Below are 12,504 nucleotides of genomic sequence, written 5' to 3' on the forward strand. Positions count from 1 at the left end.
AATTACTTTTAAAATTTTACTCTTAGTATTTAAAACCCTTTCCACTAATGAACCTCAATTCATTAATAAATTACTTATCCCTTATAGTATGTCGTGCTCTCTCCGGTCCACTAATCTAAAGCTCATAGTAGTCCCCTCTTTGAAAGTTATCGGAACTCAATGACATATGTTTTCAGTGATGGCTCCGCATCTTTGGAACACTTTGCCTCAGCATGTAAGAGAGGAAAATGATTTGAGTCATTTTAAAAGTAACGTAAAGAGTTTCCTTTTTAAAGATGCTTTTAATCTTTAAATTATGCTCAAATTTTATATTAGTTTCCTTCCAGGTTTCCACTTTTCTCTCCCTAATGTTCTTTCCATCTATGGTTCTCCTCTGTACTTTAAAGCATTGAATTGTAGTTCTGTTCCTTTTTACCTTGTGTATTGATTAGTCTGTAAGTCTGTTGGTCTAAGCCCAGCATTTTAAATGGTATGTCTAAATATATGTTTATATTTTTTTATTAATGTTGTATTTTGCTTAGTAAATCTAAATAAGCGATTCATCAAATTAAAATAAAACTTGAAACTACTATCCTTTTTGCTCTCTTACAGATTGAATGTACTTATTCCAAGCTTTCTTGAATTTAGATATATTTTTCATCTCTACCACCTCCATTGGGAGGCCATTCCACACATTTATTACCCTTTCCATTAAAAATTATTTTCTGAGGCTCCTTAGTCTACCAGAGGTGGACAACTCCTGTCCTCAAGGGCCGGAATTCAGTCAGGTTTTCAGGATTTCCCCAATGAATATGCATTGAAAGCAGTGCATGAAAATAGATCTCATGCATATTCATTGGGGAAATCCTGAAAACCCGACTGGATTCCAGCCCTTGAGGACTGATGTTGCCTTCATCCTATGCCTCCTCATTCCAGAGCTTTCTTTCAGTTTACAGCAGGGGTCTCAAAATCCCTCCTTGAGTGCCGCAATCCAGTCGGGTTTTCAGGATTTCCCTAATGAATATGCATGAGATCTATGTGCATGCACTGCTTTCAATGCATATTCATTGAGGAAATCCTGAAAACCCGACTGGATTGCGGCCCTCAAGGAGGGACTTTGAGATCCCTAGTATACAGTATGCACAAAAGTCATGGATACTCCTTTGGTGGAACACTGGGCAAAAAAAAAAAAAGTGTGACCTTGTTGATCTGAGATTTGTTTTGCTGGAAGCACCAACATTTTCATGAGAGGTAATCTGAATCCGCTTCTGTGGTGAAAAGAACAATGTTGGATCCATTGATTGTACACCATTGCACCCACAGGGCTAAATCATGAAATGGAGTGGTGGGTTTTTTTTGTAACATTTCTCTGAATAAATTCTTTTGTTTTTTTAGTTCTTTAGTATTAGAAATTTGTGCTACCTGGGGTTTAAATCTGTAATCTTAGATCCTATTGGTGGGTGAGGTTTTTCATCTCCTAATCGCAGTGGGGCTGCAGCTGGTCACACGCTCTTGGTTATGAAACTGGGGTCATGTCAAGCTGACGGAGTATTACATATGTTGAAGAGCTTAAAGTGAGCTATCTCTTCCCATGCTCCACAAGTTTTTTTGTTTGTTTGTTTGTTGTTTTTTTTTTTTTTTGGGGGGGGGGTGTTTAGATGATAGCCACAGAAACTGTTTTGCGATTTTGTTTGAATTTTACATGTGTGAAGATTTAAACTTTTTTTTCCATATTTACAGGAATAGACCCAAGTTCAAGAAATGTTTGTTGGCCTCCTAAAGCAACTACTGCGAAACACATTGGGACCTTATACCACTGATCCTGGGTGAATAATACTCTTATTTCCTCCACCTGTACCATGGTCTTCTTCACAGAAATAGAATGGTAAGAAATGGATTCTAAGTATTACTTGCAACTTTTTGTGATCATAGATAAGTCACATAACCCTCCATTGCTTCTGGTATAAAATTAGATTATGAGCCCTCTAGGGACAGGAACACACCTACCGTACCTGAATGTAGCTCCTACTAGAAGGTGTGAGCTAAACAAATTCAATTTAACAATAAATTCTGGTGATCCAAAGCACGGAACAGACCAATTTTTTTTTATAGTTATTTTCTGTGCCAAATAAAAGCCTCTATAATACATAATTGTAGTTTAGAATAACATAATAAAGATTATTCTGAAATGACTCATTTGACTTCCTGATTGCTATTGTTACTTCTATAATAACTGTTTTACAACAATAATAGTCTTTATAATATATTACAAGTGTGTTTATGTAACTTTCTGGTCTCTGAATGATTTGGTTTTGCTTATAAGTTTCATACTTATTTTGGCTTTGTTACTATTCATGTGACTAATAAGCATCACATTATTTTTTTAAAGAGAGGATCTGTGATATCACAATATATTGGCCCGATATTTGAAGGCAAACAAATGAGGTTAATGTAATACACATCAGTATAAGGCAGCATGGACTGCATAATACTGAGATATATCGCGTGTATAGGTATGCAGGACATCTCATTATTATATAAACTAAACTGCATAATTTGGACTGAACTATGCAAGCTGTACTATCCTTGAAATAATAACACCAGCTTTGAGGTGCCATTAAATTTCCTCCCTAGGGCCCTCTTAAAAGGGCTGGACTGAAGTTTTTCACATGCTGCCTGCACAGACCTTAATCAAGTCCCCCAGCTACCACAAAAGCATCATTTAATCCCCCTAGTCTTGTCCCCTTATCCCCTGAAGATACCATTGATTATTCCAAAGTAATCCCTATCCCCAAAACGGAACACTTGACTTCCTTAAAGTATCCCCCTTCCCAATAGGCTTTCCTCAGGCTTACCTTGTAAATCCCTAGGTGGTCTAGAGATAAGCAATCCATAACTGTTCCTTCCCTCTATGGTGTCAGGTTTATAATAGTTCTAGTTGACCCATACTAGCAGTCTCACAGTATTACTGCTGGGGTCAATCTGTCAATTAAGAGCCTTTGCTCCTTATCATGCAGATTCATCCCTAGTGGTAGAACTGCAAAACTGCATGGGGTAAAAATTCTACTACTTTGTAACAGTGATGGGGGAGGGGGCAGGAGTGACTGACGTAGGCCTGGGGGAGGCCTCTAGGAAAGTAGATGATCTTCAGAAAGGGAAAGTGATCTCTTGGGGGATCAGAAAATATGAAAGGGGTCCCATGCACTCAAGCACCCAAATGCCTTTACACTTGCTCCTTTAAGATTTTTCTCTGGAGCATCAGTGCTCTGGGAAGTTAATGCAGCTTGCAAGGTTGATCACAAATTGCATTATTTATTTACCATGGGAGTTACTAACTTGATTTGGTCTCAGCTTGCAACAAAGGTCCAGTGTATCCAATAAACTACCTTCTTGAAAATAAAATTGCTAATTTGAAAAAAAATATATAATGGCTTGATTCCTGAATTAATTCCCCTATATTGTACACTGAAAGATATTCACCTTATTATTACAGCTATAACACAGAAATAAGGAACCAGGTTCAGTGAAATATAGAATGGCATGCACTCTTTGATTGGCTACAGTGAACTATTGGCTTTTATAGTTGTTCTAGTCATATCAATATAGACTATTTAGGAGAATGATAACTCAATTTTATGTGATATCTTGAGTTATATTGCTATATAATTCATGGTAAAAGAGTAGAAAAATAAGATGTCTTTTGGCACTGTACAATATACAGTATGAGTTTCAAACTTTAGATGAGTTATGTTTATGAGTCTGTACAACAGAGACAAACTACTCACCTGAGGAACAACTGCTATTATGGTAAATAGATAATAAAACTATTTTTTTTTCCAATGTCACTCCTATGTGCTTTTATGTTTTCATGGTCCACTATCTCAAGTAACAAATTAAAGGCTGCTTTTACAAAGGTAGAAAGTGGCCTTAGCGCACCTTACATGTTTTCGTTTTTTTCCAGCAGGCTAAGGCCGTTTATGCTGGAAAGTGACCAATTTTCCATTTTTGGAATTAATGATAATGCACTAATTTTGCCACAGGTGTGTGGCCTTTAAAAAAAAAAGGTAGTGCCTGAGCCCTTACCGCCACCTATTTTGAAGCTGGTAAGGGATCATGCATTAATCCTATACTAATCAATGCATGGTAATGTGGTTGTACTAATTGATCGAAGCTGACACACCCACGTTGCCCATTCAGAGAAAAATGAAGAAAAATATTATTGCACATGGCTTGTGCTCACACATTCAGAACTTACCGTGTGACATCTGCAGTAAGCTCTTTTAAGCTGATGTAAGCATGTACTAGTACTTAAACTGGGATTGTTCACCCTCGAAAAGAGAAGACTGCGAGGGGATATGATAGAGACTTTTAAAATACTAAAAGGATTCGACAAAATAGAGCAAGAAACATCGTTATTCACATTGTCAAATGTGACAGGGACGAGAGGTCATAGACTGAAACTGAGGGGCAACAGGCCCAGGACAAATGTCAGGAAGTTCTGTTACACGCAGCGAGTGGTGGACGCTTGGAATGCTCTCCCAGAGGAGGTTGTGACGGAGACCACCATTCGGGGATTCAAAGGCAAGTTGGATGCACACCTTCTTGCGAATCACATTGAGGGATACGGGTAAACAAGGTATTCATCAGGGAACACCTAGCTTAGCCTCCGCGTGTGCGGGTCACCGGTCTAGATGGACCTAAGGTCTGATCCGGTGAAGGCATTTGTCCCCATCCCCGTGAATAATCGTGGGAAACCATCCTGTGTCATTCTTTAGTGTCTCTCTTAACCTTAGTCATTCTATACCAGAATTCTTCAATACAAGGCTTAACGGTCAGTAACTGTGCCCATTCATACGGTGATTCTTTCTTCTCTCCTTTAAAAAAATGACACAGGGTCGGTTTCCTGCAATTAACCACGGGGACTGGGCCAAATTCTGTCCCCGTGTCAGTACTTTATAAAATCTAGGTGGTTCTATTTAATCTGTTAATGTATGAGAAGTAACAATATTTTGATTTAAAAATGGAGCCTCAATTAAAAATGCTGACATCCATTTCAAAAGGAGCAATATAAGAACGCTGGAATAGCCATACCTATGGTCCATCTAGCCCAGTATTCTGTTTCTAACAATGGCCAACCCAGATCACAAGTACCTGGCAGAAACCCAAGAAACAGCAACACTAAATACTACCAATCCCAAGGAAAGCAGTGACTTCTCCATGTCTGCCTCAATAGCTGACTATGAATTCTTCCCTCCAGGACTTGTCAAAACTTTTTTTTAAAAACCTAGCTACATTAACTACAGTTACCACATCCTTTGATAACAAGTTCCAGAGCAAATGGGTCTCTGTAACCATTTGTCTACTGAATACTCTGTGAGGCATTTTAGAATGTGTCTGCTGCATGCATGACAATGGAAAGGAGGTTCTTTTAACTTCTCTCTTCCTCAGTGTGTAATTTGTTTTGGTGGAAACAAAAACAAAAACTGTGAATACAGATGTTCTGGAGATAATTTATTAAACACTGGCTTATAAAACCATGAAAATTAAATTAAAAAAAGTATAATGATAAAAAATACTGTGATAAAAATCCAACCGGACCCTATACGGTCCGTGTTTCGGCGAACACGCCTTCCTCAGGGGTCCAATGGTTTGCAAACTCACATATAAAGAACTGGACTGAAAACAGTCTATTGTCCTTAAACATATGAGCAAAGAACACCACAGACAAGCTGAAGTAGCAAAAAATTGCTTGGTCCTATTTTCTTTAATATTTTCATAAACTGACTTGCCCTATTACTACAAACTCAGGGGATAACATTTTTCTTATTTATCCAAATGATGTTCATCTTTTATTGGTTCTTGAAAATCACTCTAAACAATAATGTAATATTATCTCTGAAGATTTCATCAGTTTCTGATTGGAAAGTGCAACACGAACAAGTTCAATCCTTCTAAAACCATAGTTTTTTTTTTTCCTTTATTTGAATCTTTGCCACTATCCATCTCTTGGAAAGTAAATGCAATTAGATTCCTGGGAATGATTATGGATGATCATTTAATTTTCTCTAAACATATTTCAGCTGTAGTCAAGAAATGCTTTTTCATAGAGCAACAGATTCGACTTGCATGGTCATTCTTTGATGCCTCATCTCTCAGTCTACTGTAGATATGTCAAACTGTGGCCTGCGGGCCAAATCTGGCCCACGGTGCATTAAAAGTTGGCCCGCCAGACATTTACCTTTTTTACTTTAATTGGCCCGCCAGCATGAACCGTGTCTGCCTTTGCCTGGTCTCCTCTTCAAAGCAGCCTGCTGATGATTGCTGGCTGGCTGTAGCAAACCTTACAGGCCGCTGTCAACCTCAGTAGCACGTTCCCTTTGACGCGATCCCGTACATCAGAGGAGGGGGTGGGGGGACCATGGCAGAGGGAACGTGCTACCGAGGTCACCACAGAGCCAGCGTGGGGTTGGAGATGTTGTAACCCTATATTTCTACTAAGACTAAGCCTTAGTCACTTAGGGGTCCTTTTAAGGTGTGCATATAGTGCGCGCTAAATTGGTTAGTGTACCTTAATAAAAGAACCTCTAAGTATCTTAATTAAAAATTCAGCCCGCGACTTAGCCTTTTTATTTTTAGATTTCAGCCCTTATGTGATTGGGTTTGACACCCCTGGTCTACTGGTTCATTCTTTCTCATACAATTAAATTATTGCATTTCTCTCTTTCAAGGTACTTCACTGTGAGGGGCATTTTTTTTTATATGACTTCTAAATCCAACTTTTGATATTTTGTGAAATACATAAAAAAGAATCCAGTAGTGAATATGACCATTTTCAAAATAGCAAAGGAAACTCTGCAATGAGAGGGCATAGGATGAAGTTAAGGAGCAATCTAAGGAAATACTTTTTTACAGAAAGGGTGGTAGATGCATGGAACAGTCTCCTGGAAGAAGTGGTGGAGACAGAGACTGTGTCTGAATTCAAGAAAGCCTGAGATAGGCACTTGGGATCTCTTGGCCCATGTGCCTAAGACCCTGCCCATAGGAGGGGCCTAAGATTCCCGGGCCTATTCTGATTGGTCCAGGTGCCTTAGGCTCCACCTGTGGGCAGGGCTTTGGGATGGCTGGGCCAATCCGGCCCCATTCTGGCGTCGGCTGCCTGCCGGACGTGCGGGTTTGGCACCTGTCTGTCCGGCCAATTTTAAAAAAGGTACGGGGAAAGGGGGTGGGGGTGGGGGAGTCGTGGGATCAGCCAGGGGAGTCGTGGGTCAGCTGGGGGGTGATCGGGGGTTCTGAGGGGGTGGTTGTTAGGGGGAGGGGAGTTGCGTCGAGGGCAGGAGGGCCTGGGATCCTTCCTGCCCATATTGTAGTGGGGGGGATGGGGGTTAGGGGGGTCGCCGGGGCCAGGGGGGCTTGGGCTCCCTCCTGGCCTAATCCAGTCGGGGGGGGGTCGCTGGGGCCAGGTAACCTGGGCTCTCTCCTGGCCCACTCGAGTCAGGGGTCGCCGCGGGCCAGGAGAGCCTGGGCTCTCTCCTGGCCTGTTGTATCAGAGGGGGGGGAGGGGTTGCCAGGACCAGGAGGGCTTGGGCTCCCTCCTGGCCATATTGAGTCGGGGGGGGGGCACTATCGCCGGGGCAAGAGGGCTTGGGCTCCCTCTTTGCCACAATGTTGTCGGGGGTGCTGTGGGTGCCCGGGGCTAGAGGGCTTGGGCTCCCTCTTGCCCCGATGTCGGGGGGGGGGAGGGGGTTGGCGGCTTGACATGGCAGGAGGGCTTGGACACCCTCCTGCCTGGATTGTTGTGGGGGGGGGGGGGGATTCTGTAACTGGTGTTGTTTTTGACAGAATCCAGCTTTTAGGCGAAGGCCTGGCTCCTCCTTCACCTAAAAGCCCTTCTGTTGGACGTTTGGGGCTCAGGCGTTTTTTTGTTTCATTATGGCTAAAAAGTTTAGACATCGTGTGGGTGTACTTTTAGACGTAGTGGTGATTGGGCGTTTAGGCAGAGGAAGGCCATAATCAAAACAAGGACGTTTGGTTTGGTTATGGACACTTTCCCTGCTTCTGCTTTGAACGTTTAAGGACTTAGGCCAAAAAGGGACTTAAACGGTGTTTTTGATTATGACCCTCCACGCCTTTAATGGCATCCCACAGTGAATCAAGTGTCACAACGGCTGGTCTTGACTTTTCCCGCTCCTCTGAAGCCAGTGTTACCTTAACTTTCATTAGATTACTCACTGTTTCCTGGCCCAAGGTTTTGGAAGCAGCTTGCATCAGTTGTTTTTCTTCCTTTGGAGCAGACTCCAAATCCTCAGAAGGCAGCCCCCCTTGCTCACAGGGGATATCAACCTGCTCAGGTTTCCCTGCCAAATGCTGAAATTTTGATAAGTTTTTACTGGGGCACGGGGGAGTTGTTCATTCTACAGAGCTTAAGGATGCCCCCAAACTGCTGCCAGATATAAATACTCTGGTCATGACTGAAGGAGAAGAGATCACCTGACGTGCTGGTGCTCGGAAGAAATCAAGAGTTGGCTGTCTCATTCCCGGAGTGGATGGTGCCACCGGGGGAGGCTCCAGCACTTTTCCTCTCCTTTTCCCTATCAATAAATGACAGTGTGCCTCTACTGCGTGACCGTACAACGCCATTTTGGATCTCCCTCAATCCCTAGCTGCCCATCTTTTATTATCTTTCTCTTTTTATTTCTTGATTTTATAATTGTGAACCGCTTAGCTGTAATGATTTGTGGTATATCAGATAACAGTGAATTACATTATTTGACCACTAATTTGTGCTATTTTAGCACCAGTCCTATTTTATGCAATGAGGCCTCGCATCTAATAAATAGGGTTAATAATAAAATAAAACATCTTAATGGTAGCCCAGGTTCCTGGAGGAAAAGTCCATAGTCTGTTATTGAGAAAGACATGGGGGAAGCCACTGCTTGCCCTGTATTGGTAGCATGGACTATTGCTACACCTTGGGTTTTGGCCAGGTACTAGTGATCTGGATTGGCCACCGTGAGAACGGGCTACTGGACTTGATGGACCATTGATCTGACCCAATAAGGCTATTCTTATGTTCCTCAATAATCATGCACACCATAGCATTGCTATAGTGTGAGTATAAAATTATTATGTGCATTGCTATAGACATCTCATCAAAATAAATGATAATACATTTGATGATTTCTTACATGTTAATGTTACTAGTGCTACCATTATGCTGTTTTGGCTCAAATATTATCTATTTGGTTAATCTACCAAAGTTACTTATTTTATCTATTTCAAAATTTGAAGTGAAACAGATATGTTACGTGACTAGAGCTTTTTAATGTGATATGACTTATTTTCTATATTCCAATATTCAAACTTGTTCCCTTTTTGAATCAGGTTATAGAGATTGTCAACTCGATCCTCAGATGCACCACTCCACGTTCAATTGAATTTAATAACGCTAAGCTTAATGTGCACTGTCTTCACCGGATCCTATGTCATATATTTTAATTTTTAAACTTTATAAATATTTCATTAGCTTTATAAATATTTAATTAAATTCTTAACTTATCTTTCAGTTCGTGGATTTAAATGCTTGAAAAATTACTTTATTTGTTTGGCTGAGTGTGAACGTCATCACGCAATTTATGCGCTCCACTCAGTTTAGAGATTATTACCTTCGGGCGACTGAGTGAGGACGTCATCGCGTATTTGATGTGTCCCACTCAGCTGTTCTGATTAAAAAGTGAATTAATCAAACCGCCGCCATCTGTATCCATTGAAGAATGTGGTCTGGATGGAAGGCGAATGAATGTTTAGGTAACTAAAACTAGCTAAGCTCAATATTAGTTTGGTGTATAAACTTAATTAACACCCTGTTGTCTTCTTGTAGGGACCTGGCCTTGAAAAAGCTCTTTTAGCGAAATATGTTGGCAAAGGAGTCCCTGTTACAGAGAGACCACGAACTGAAAGATAAGTTAAGAATTTAATTGAATATTTATAAAGCTAATGAAATATTTATAAAGTTTAAAATTAAAATATATGACATAAGATCCGGTGAAGACAGTGCACATTAAGCTTAGCGTTAAGAAATTCAATTGAACGTGGAGTGGTGCATTTGAGGATTGAGTTGACAATCTCTAAATCATGTTTCAAAAAGGGAACAAGTTTGAATATTGGGATACAAATGAATGATTGTTGAACTAAGATTATATAATTGAGGTGCTGTTAGTTTGATTATTTTCTATATTAACATGCATTCTTTGTCAAGAAGCAGCATGTATAAGATCTGAGTGATGGCATAGAGTAAACATCTGATTATAAAGTCTGGCAACTCCCATCATTTATCCTGAATTAATATTGGGTGTATTCTATCTCTATTAACTGTGTACTCACCACATTAACATACTTAGGAGATTCTGATATAGCAGTTTCAAATGTATAAGACTCCTCGTATTGTAAAAAGCAACATTTTGGGAAAACTGAAGAATCTGTCTCCTGTACAAATTTCAGGATAAAAATTAAAGTTGACTGAATTACATTTAGAGAGTCATGAGTTTTTGGTGGTTAAAAATAGGGTTACCATAATGCTCCAGAAAAAGGAGGATGGATTTAGACATCCGGATTTTTCTTCTGCAATGGAAGTAAAACCCAGATGTCTCAATTTGTCTTCCTAAATTCCACTGAAAGCAATGGAATTAAGTAAAATGGCTGGGATGGTTAAGATGAGCTGGCGTGAGCTTTGATGGAGACTCCAGTAGATAAAACCTAAGCACACTACCAGGCAGGGCTCTGGGTTTCTGGCCCAGAAATATCTAAGAAAAAGGATCATTTAAATTAAATTAATTTATGGAGCATATATGGTTGGGCAGACTGGATGGACCATTCAGGTCTTTATCTACCATCATTTCATTTACTATGTAAAACCTGGATGTCTCAATCTCTCCTCCTTTTTCTGGAGCCATATGGTAACCCTAGTTAAAAACAAATAAACGAAAACCTAAGGCTTATAAACTGGGGTTAGTGAGAGCTAGGGATTGACAGATGCATGGAACATGTAATTTCCCTTTTTATTTGTGGTACTTTTCATGTTATTCAGGTTTTTTTTTGGTCATTTGATGTTATGGGAGCAATGCCACTAAGGGGCTGATTCTGTAAGTAGTGTCTGCCGCAGCAGGCATCTATAAAACAGACACCTGCCATGTGTCAATCACTGACACACTATTCTTTGGGGGTTTTGCCAGGTACTAGTGACCTGGATTGGCCACCATTAGAACAGGCTATTAGGCTAGATGGACCATTAGTCTGACCCAGTAAGGCATTTCTTATGTTCTTATGACAGACACCGCTTCCAGAATTGCGGCTAGATGGGACCCTTGGCACAGGGAATGTAGGCCAGGGTTTCACAGGCCCACATTTCTGGTGCCTAGGGTCCTTTCAGAACCATGGCCAGCAGCGCATGACACCGAAGTCTGGCATCACCCCTAACCACACCCACTTCTGGGCTTTGTAGTCACTATGCGCTGCTAGGTGCCAGGGACCTAGACACCGGTCCTGGAGGCTATGTAGTGTGCCTCTTTTTTTTGCAATTACTTTTTAATTGCTTTTAAATGACATAGTCAATTACAGCATTGTTTAGCATCAATTAAAACAATTAAGTTAGGTGCCTAGCTCCAACATAGGCATATTTAGGGGTGAAGAAGAACTTAGCACTGCTAGGCATGATTCTCTAAAGGACTTAGGTACTTATAATATACCGTATTTTTCGCTCCATAAGACACACTTTCTTCCCCCCAAAACGGGTGGAAATAAGGGTGCGCCTTATGGAGCGAATACCACAACATCCCCCCCCCCCGTACCTGTTTTTAATCGCAGCGCTTTCCTCGCTGGATGGCTGTGGCAGTGAGAGGCAGAGCGGCGAACAAGGCAGCAGAGAGTTGGGAGGTATGCCGAGGTGATAGAGGTCAGCGAAGTTCTGCTTGCCAGGGTGAGAGCAGTGCATTGTGAAGAGCTCAGAGGGTGTGGATCAACGGAGGAGGCAGCTTATGGGGACACCCAGTATGCCAGCGAGGGTACAGTCTTTGTGTTGCTGCCGCCAGTCTCTCTCTCTGCTCAGGGTTGCAGTGGAGACCAGCGAAGGAGACCAGTGAAGAACAGCAGCCGGCGCCTGTGGCTGATGGAGCCAGAGACAAGTGTAACAGAGGCCAACAGCCAGTGCAACACATAGCTGGTGGATCAGCCTTATTGGAGACGACTGACTGTTGGGTCCTGAGATGACGGTTATTTTGGCGCGGATTCTCTCACACCACCGGGAGTCCTGGTCCTGCTGTGCCATTGATGTAGTGGCGCGGGACCAGGCAGGCACGTGAAAAGCTCGTGCCTGCCTTGTTTGCCTCTCTGCCTCTCGCTGCCGTGACCATCCAGCCATGATTAAAACCAGGTATGGGTGGGGATGGGGGTGGGGGCCCTGCTGCGATTAAAACCAGATATGGGCCAATATGAATAATGCATGGGCCCATTCTACTCTTTTCCCTCTATCCC

The 12,504-nt window shown here is 41.6% G+C and overlaps 1 long non-coding RNA gene across 1 annotated transcript in view; it reads left to right on the plus strand.

The window, feature by feature from the left end:
- The window catches only part of LOC117353873, an 88,429-nt gene that overhangs the window by 50,429 nt on the left and 25,496 nt on the right, over positions 1-12,504 (plus strand). Inside the window, exon 2 of the long non-coding RNA XR_004538059.1 lies at positions 1,720-1,864. This is a non-coding gene — a long non-coding RNA (uncharacterized LOC117353873). The remainder of the gene's footprint in view (positions 1-1,719; positions 1,865-12,504) is intronic.

The sequence above is a fragment of the Geotrypetes seraphini genome, chromosome 1 (assembly GCF_902459505.1).
Source record: "Geotrypetes seraphini chromosome 1, aGeoSer1.1, whole genome shotgun sequence".
NCBI lineage: Eukaryota > Metazoa > Chordata > Amphibia > Gymnophiona > Dermophiidae > Geotrypetes > Geotrypetes seraphini.